An 8,882-nucleotide genomic window follows, 5' to 3' on the forward strand; every position below is an offset into this window, starting at 1 on the left:
GGCACTGTATCCCAGTTAAGTCATCTTGCCCTCTCCTTCCACTCCAACTCCCACTCCTACATAAGTACCCTTCCTCGGTCTAATTGTCACTTCCTGTCTTTCCTGTCTTCACGTGCCATTGCTTTCTTTCTGTCTTTTTTGTCCTTTTTGTTTCCTTTCACAGCCAAAGATATGTAAATGTCTCTTTATAGTTCCCTGCCTTTTTTTGCCAGATTTATGCACGATTCTCCAACCTTGCACACAAAAGTAGCTGCCATGTGTGTTTTTGAGGGTTTTTCCTTCATTATAATACACTAAAGGAAGGGCAAACTGGGACTTGCATCAAGTTGGAAGCAAAGCATCACCCAGAATGTCTTGGTATGCTGACGTATTAAGATCTTACATCACTAGAGATAAGAGCCCAAACCATTAAAACAGCCTCATACCATTATCCCTCCTCCACCAAACTTAATAGTTGACACAAAGCAGCCAGGCAGGTAACGTTCCCGCCCAACCCAGACTTGCCCGTCTGACTGCCATACAGTACACGCAACAGAGCACGTTTGCACCACTCCACGGTAGTTGGTGTGCTTTACAACACCCCATCTCGGCACTGGACATAGTGTTGTGAGGCTTGCATGCAGCTGCTCGGTCTTGGGAACCCATTCCATGAAGCTCCCGCTGCACAGTTTTTGTGCTTACATTCATGTCGGTGGAAATTCAGAACTCTTCATCGGTAAAATCAGAAAAGCGTTGGTGGTCGTTGACCCCCCTAAAGGCCCGGGGGCCAAATCCGGCCTGTGGTACAGTTACACCCAGCCCACAAGATCCTATCATATTTTTATTATTACTGGTCAACTGGTTTGAGGGCTGCAGATTTCTTCCAGTTTAAAAATGAACCTTGATGATTTAAAGTATCCTTGTTAAGTCATTGAAATTAGAAAAAGTAAAAAGTAAAAATAATTAGATTTAAACAACAGGAATGTGGGAAAATACATTTCTGTTTTCATTTTATATTCCTAATTTTGCATAATATTTTGACCTTTTCAATTCACAATTTTGACTTTTCATTTTATTTTATCCCCTTTAGGTCCTCAATTTTAAAATTTTAAGTAATATTTTGACCTTTTAAACTCATAATTTAGATTTTTTTTCTCATGTGTCGACATTTTTACCTCCTTACTTTGACTTTCATCTCATAATTTGACCTTTTAGATCATACATTTAAAATCTTAAGCAATATTTTGACCTTTAAAACTCAAAATGTATTATTTTTCTCATGCTATGATGTTTGAAACTGATGATTTTAAATTTGATCTTAAATATTGACCTTTAAAACTCTGATTCCAACTTTCTATCTCATATATTTGCCTTTTAAAAACATTATTTTGACTTTACATGCCATATTTTGACCTTGTGAGCAAATTAGTTTGAATTTTTATTGCAGATTTTGAGCCTTTAAACTTATTTTGTTTGTGGTGGAATGTTGACCCTGTTCGGCCCTCAGGTTGGACCCAAATTCAGAATTCGGCCTCTGCTGTGATTAAGTTTGACATCCCTGACCTAGGTGGCTGAGATACTGTTGTTTCTAAACACTTCTGCTTTCTAATAATATCACTTTAGTGATGGGCTGTTTCTGAACGAGCTGGTTCAAAGAGCTGGCTCAAAATAAGAGTCGGATCCCATTTGAGAGCTGTTTTATATCATTTATTACTATTATTATTATTATTATTATTATTATTATTATTATTATTATTTATACATGTTGTGTGTGTCTGTGGGTTATTTGATTGACTAGTCGGGAAGATCTTTTCTAATGTTTTATATCAGGTGTGTCATATATCCCAGCCAGTGAGCAGATTTCATCTGACCTGCAAGGTGTTTTGGAGACACAGTACATTTGGAAAAAATAATTACATAACATTTTCATCAATTTAAAAGACTGAGTGTAGTTGGTGTAAAATGCAAATATCAGTCCTATGTCATGACATTTCTACATTTGGTGGGTCGAATGAAGCCTGCCTGAAGCCTAACTGGTACCCGAATGAAGAGCCGTTTGGAAAGAACCGTTCATTTGCTGAGCCGAGCCAAATGGTACGGAAAACTGAAAAGAGCTGGAATTCCCATCGCTATATCACTCACAGTTGACTGTGGAATATCCAGGATGACTTTTCCAAAACCATTTTGTTGAAAAGCTGGCATAAAGCTCTTCAGAACGACCCATTTTGTGTCACAAATGTTTGCACATTGACACAGGATGACTAGATGGTTGATGTTATACATCTGTAGAAACAGGCCTGACTGAAACACTTGAATTCAATAATCAACAGGTGTGTCCAGATACTTTTTTCCATATGAGCTGCAGGAAAACTGAAAAGCACTGTATAGTACTTTTATTATTATAATGCATGGATAATTTATGGATTTAAGACACAACTCAACAATAACACAGGTGCTTAGACCTTAAAATGCTGTATAATTACACCACATTTTCCATGAATTGCATGCTTTTTCTACCACTGTGATCCACTAGGAATGTATGTCATTGATATGATATTACATGTTTGAACCTGGGGGGTGTAGATGGTTGAGTGGCTCAAGGCACACCCCATGTAAGTGAGCAGCCACGGTTCAAATCTGGTCTGTGGCTCTTTGCCGCATGTCTGGTCCCTGTTTCTAAATCTATCCACTGTCCTCCTCTATCAAATAACAGCACAAAATAGCCAAAAATAAATCTTAAAAAAAACATGCTTGAACTCAATGCTTGTGCTCTGTTTTTGTTCCACTTTCCTTATATGATTTTTTAAAAATCTAGTCTGGTGACTCCCTGAACAATTCCACCAGCTGATTTTGTTACCTAGTAAGACTTGGGAAAATGTTCACATAGCTGCTGATTTCTTCCCATGAGAGCTGTGATTGAAAGCATACATTAACCCCAGAGCTTGAAAACAGACTGTCACACACACACACGAACACAAACACACTCACATTAGGACTATGCAGCCCCACACCCTGTAGGCAAAGGAAATCAGACCTTTTGAGTATGTGAAAGAAAGGGTCCCCAGTATATACACACGCACACTCGGACTCCTTGTCCTGTCAGATTTCCAAATCGAATTAGGGTGCATGAGTCTGGAAGTCATTACCTGGCATGTCTCCCCTTGCTGCCCAGAACCTAAGAGGCCCCATATGGATCCTGCCATCACCTCTCCTTTTCTCCTGCTTTCTTTTGCCTCATTGCCTTTTTATTATAATTCTGCATCTGCCCCTTGTCTTTAAAGACGGCTCTTTTTTCCTCTTAAATCTTCCTTGTTTAATCTAATCTGATGCTCTACCTGCATTTCTTTGAGTCTTTATACCAGTTTGCAGCACCTCAAAACTTTTCCATCAGTTGTGAACTTTTCATATTTTCTACTAGAATTAGTTTTACTCTCGCATGTATCAGGACTGCTTTTATAAAAAGCTTCTCCTTGGCTTCAGAACCACAGCACAGAACCGCCGCTTCACCTTTCTCCTTGGAGGTCCAGACGCAGGAAGTTCTACAAAGGAAGAGATGGAGTCAGGTGACAGGAAGGAACCCCTGTGCAGCATTCCTCCCATGAATTCCACATTATCTCTGGGACCCTGGAAGTCCTCGAGTAACGGGAACACACCCATAGCATTCACATGCAGGCAGGCATGCAAACACACACAAAGCTATTCCTCCAGATCCTCAAAATAGAGCACAATGTCATCAGCAGCATGAATGGGAACCTGTTACCTCACCTCAGATAGCATCAAAGGCCACGCTGTTCATTTCACATAATCAGATTTACAAAAATGTGGACAGGCATTTTACAGCTGAACATACCATACCCTGTCATTACTTTATTTATGGGGACACCATCCATAGACGTGACAGCCAGCTAGCATAGCATCAAAGTAGAATATGAGGAAAAAACTTGCCTTTTGTCATATCAAAAATAAATAAAACCCCTGCTTAGCAGCTCTAAAGCTAACTCTAAACTTTGTGCTGAAAACGCTCTAAATTTATAATTTCACTTCATGGCTCTTTAGACTATTAAAAAATGATTTTAAAAAAAAATTTTGACAAATATTTGAACCTTTTGTATTCCATAAAGGCCCTGACAGGGCGTGCATCCATACAATACATTCTACTACTTTTTCCTGTGAAAAGAAACATCAGTCATTTCTTCAAGATATTGACTTATTTATCTTTTAACCCTAGGGTAATAATGTCAGTTTGATAAAATATAAAAAATGGGTTTGAAAAGCAAAACTGTCAAAAATGGTTTTAAAAAGCAAAAATGCAATACAATGTAAAAAAAAAAGCTTTTAAAAAGCAAACATGATAAAATGTCAAAAAATTATTAAGAAAAGGCTATAAAGCATCCAAATGGGCAAAAAAAAAAAAGTGGAGGAAAAATGTTGCAAAAATCGGTTGAATCCATGAAAAATGAAGGAGAGGTGGCAACGGTGGGATACAGAGGTCTAACATGAGCATAAAAGGTGCAAAAATTGGTGACTAGATTAGTTAATAGGCATCAAAAAGCAACAAAAATTGCTTAAAAGTGTGTGGGGGGGGGGTGAAAAAAGTAGCAAAATGGGATTAAAATGGCCATAAAGTGAAAAAAATTGGTGGGAAATGGCAACAATGACTTACAGAGTAAAAAATCAATGATAAAATAGTAAAAACAAAGCAGTAAAAGTGTTGAAAAGAGGCAAAACAGTACAAATGTGAAAAGAATGAGAAAAAATGTTATGAAACTGTGATGAAATGGGGTTAAAAAGTGGCACGAATAAGTAATTTGAACATCAGATCCCAAAGTTAGCTGGACATACTTTTCGGCTCCAGAATGAGATAACTGTTAGCCAGGATGCTAGCACCAGTGCTACTGATCCAGCATACATGCTATGATCGAAAATACACATTACAGTATCTCAGTTTAGGCAGTCACACTTAGTAAAGAAACACACATAGTTTGCAGGCATAATGTTTTACTTATATTAGCAGCTATTTTTATGCATTTATTGCTGTTATTTTGGCTGTTCTGGGATCTCCCTGCCCTCCCACAAGCCTTCATGGAAAGCATTATGCTCCTGCCTTTCCAGTGCCTACAAGGAAAGCCTAAGGTAGGAAGAGAAGCGGCAAGAACCCCTGAGCAGAGCAGTCATCAATGACAACAGAATGATACCCTCAGATGTGGCATAATGGAGGAGCTGGGGTGGAGGAGGGTTGTATAAGCAGCTTGCAGTAGGTAGTAGGGAGTAGCTGATGAGGACTTGAGTGATATCAGCTGGCAGTGCTTGACACTGTGGCCTGCCAGGAGTAACGCTATATGCTTAATTTGTTATATAGTTTCAGTAATAACATATGTTACACAGTTTTGCACGGCACACCCAGACTTGGCCACACAATTCCAGAAACACTGTGCTAAGGCATACAGTGAACTCTCAGACAGGAGTTTTAACAGGACCTTAGATAACAGCCACTTGACTGTGTGAGGATATGAAGTTTGTACAGAAAATAAGAGGCAATATTGTATCTTTGAGTGTGTGCTAACGTGCCTCTTCCTGCTCATGTGAATGGAAGGGTGTGTTGTATGTTCAAGTGTTTTTACTTGGGCATGTGTTGGTCTACACACACACACACACACACCCACACACACGCACACACTGAGCACATGTTAAACATGAACTGCCCTCTGACATCAAGTCTGGGCTATTGTGTAATAAAAAAGAGGGAAAGCAAGGGAAAGAGAGGGGGGATGCAGGAAGGGGATTTATGATTTATGATTCAATAGCAAAGACTGGAGAGGAAATTTATGGCAGAAAGGGACTTGAGGAAAAAGAGAGGTGGGAGGATTCTTGTAACAGCAGAGAAGAAAAGGAGGAGGGGGTTAAAGCAGAGTACCTCCTTTTGTCGGTAACGGAGTAGTGAGTGAGAACAACTTTTGCTGTGTACTCCCTTGGCATTGAGGCTATAATTTTAGCCTTCAGAATGAGAAGACTCACATCAAGCTCTTCTAGATCTAAGGAGTCTACTTGAAAAAAACAGAGACTGCAATTAAAGCCATGAGGCCTAGAAATCCCTTCTAATTTTTGTTTCAGTTGTTTAAGTTTCATGTGCATTTATGCTCTGAATAGAAGCCCATTTCCACCACTTACAAAAAAAAATGTGAAAGTTAAGCAATTGTTACAAAAAAGGATCCTAAATCCTAAAAAGTCATAATTGTGTGACAAAAAGTAATAATTATGAGATGAAAGGTCATAATTATGAGATAAGAAGGCCAAATTATGATAAAAAGTCACAATCATGAGATAAAAAGTCAAAATCATAAAATAAAATGCCAAAATTACGAGATAAAAACAAAACAAAATTATCCAATGAAAGTCCTAATTATGAGATAAAGTAAAAATCATTGGATGAAAAATTTAAAAAAAAAATGAGGTAAAATGCCAAAATTGTGAGATAAAAAGTTAAAAATACGAGATAAAAAGTTAAAATCATGAGATAAAAAGTCAAAAACGAGATAAAGTCAAACTTATAAGATGTAAAGTCAAAATCATGAGATTAAAAGTTGAATCATGAGATAAAACGTCAAAATTATGAGATGAAAAGTTGAAATCATGACATAAAAAGCCAAAATCATGAGATAAAAAGTTTAAATCATGAGATAAAAAGTCAAAATTACAAGGTAAAAAGTCAAAATCATGAGATGAAAAGTCAAAATTAATGAGATAAGTTGAAATCATGAGATAAAAAGTCTAAATTATGAGATAAAATTCAAAATCATGAGATGAAAAGTTGAAATAATGAAATAAAAAGCCGAAATCACAAGATAAAAAGTTAAAATCATGAGATAAAAAGTTGAAATCATGAGGTAAAAAGTTGAAATCATAAAATTAAAAGTAGAAATTATGAGATAAAAAGCCAAAATCATGAAATAAATACATGAAATAAATAGTTGAAATCATGAGATAAATAGCCAAAGTCATCTTATAATTTGCCATCAACACGACATTTTTTATCTCATATTATGAGTTTTTATCTCTTGCCTTTCTCCTCACTTTTAAATTTTTCTTTTTTTAAGTGGCAGACATGGGCTTCCATAACTCTGTTAGTTCTTGTGATCAAAACAAAACAGTCCATTCCCTCTCATTTAATGAGTTTTACAAGGAAACTTATTGCAGGTCAGCTTGCGTTATTCAACTAAACCCACACATATACTGGAGCAGACACACTAAGAAACATCTGGTGTTCTTGAGCCCTGATTTCATGTCCCAATCTCCTCCTCAGTGCACACAACCATAAATCTTGTATGCAGCTGTGACAATAGAAAATATGTACCATACTGGAGTAACTGTAGCCATGGTTTTCACTGTTGAGCTTTCTGAAAGTTACCACCACAGAAAATCTGCATTATGGGACTGTTTTCAATCTCAGTAACTCTAGAAATTGGTTTACATTCCCCTGTCATTAAAAGAGAGACTGTGCTATATTCCTATATTTAGATAGATTTGTGAGCTAAGGACTGGTTAACGACAAGTAAGGTCATTCTTACGTAATGTCCGTCCATTATCTATACCACTTATCCTGTTTGGGGTTGTAATGCCTGTCATTAGGTAAGAGGCAGGGTACACCCTGGATTGGTTGCCAGTCAATCACCAAGGTGACACCTACAGACAGACAAACATTTGCACTCACACTGACAACTAGAGCCAATTAGAGTCACCAATCAACCTATCAAACAGGAGCTAAAGCTGGGGTGGAGAACCCTCACACGCACAGGGAGAACATGCAAAGAAAGGTCCTGCTGGAGGCTTGAACCAGGAACCTCCTGTGCTATGTGGGATAAGCACAGGTCAAGCTTACAGTTAATGAAAACCCCACATTTGGTATCTCAGAAAAATAGAATGTCACATAATATCAATGAAAAATGAGTTTTAATGCAGAAATTTTGGCTTTCTGAATACTCAGTCTGGGGTCCTTTTGCATGAAATACAGCATCATTCAGATGTGGCACGGAGGCGATCAGCCTGTGGCACTGCTGAGATGTTATGAAAGTCCAGGTTGCCTCATTTGCAGCCTTCTACTTGTCTGCATTTTTGGGTCTAGTGTCTCGCATCTTCCTCATAGACTGGGGGTATGGGATTCAGGTCCAGCGAGTTTTTAAGCACAGGAATATCGAGCTCATTTCATTAGCATTTGTTTTTTCAGCAGTGTGGGCAGGTGCCAAGTCCTGCTGGAAAATGAAATCAACATCTCTATAAAGCTAATCAAAAGAAGGAAGCATCAAGTGCTCAAAAATTTCCTGGTAAACAACTGCATTGACTTTGGACTTCAGAAAACACAGCAGATCGTGTCTGCTGCACCCCAAACCATCACTGACTGTGGAAACTTCACACTGGATGTAAAGCATCTTGGATTCTGCCCTCTCCAATCTTCCTCCACACTCTGGGACTCTGATTTCCAAATGAAATGCAAATTTTACTTCCATCTGGAAAAAGAACGTCAGATCACTAAGCAACCAGTCCAGCCTGAGTTCACTCTTTGTGAAGTTCCCCCAAATTCTTGAATGGGTTTTGCTTGACAATCCTCTCAAGGCTGCAGTCATCCATGTTGCTTGTGCATCTTTTTCTACCACAGTTTTCCCCTCCACTCAACTTTCTATGAATATGCTTGGATAGAGCACTCTGTGAACAACCAGCTTCTTAAGCAATGATGTTTTGTGTCTTACCCTCCTTGTGGAGGGTGTCAATGATCTTCTGGACATCTGTCAAGTCAGCAGTCTTCCCCAGGACTGTGCAGACAATTGATCCAGACTGAGAGACCATTTAAAGGTGCAGGAAACCTGTGCAGGGTTTTTGAATTAATCAGCTGATTAGAGTGTGACACCATA

This window comes from Cheilinus undulatus, linkage group 22, assembly GCF_018320785.1.
Source record: "Cheilinus undulatus linkage group 22, ASM1832078v1, whole genome shotgun sequence".
Taxonomy (NCBI): domain Eukaryota; kingdom Metazoa; phylum Chordata; class Actinopteri; order Labriformes; family Labridae; genus Cheilinus; species Cheilinus undulatus.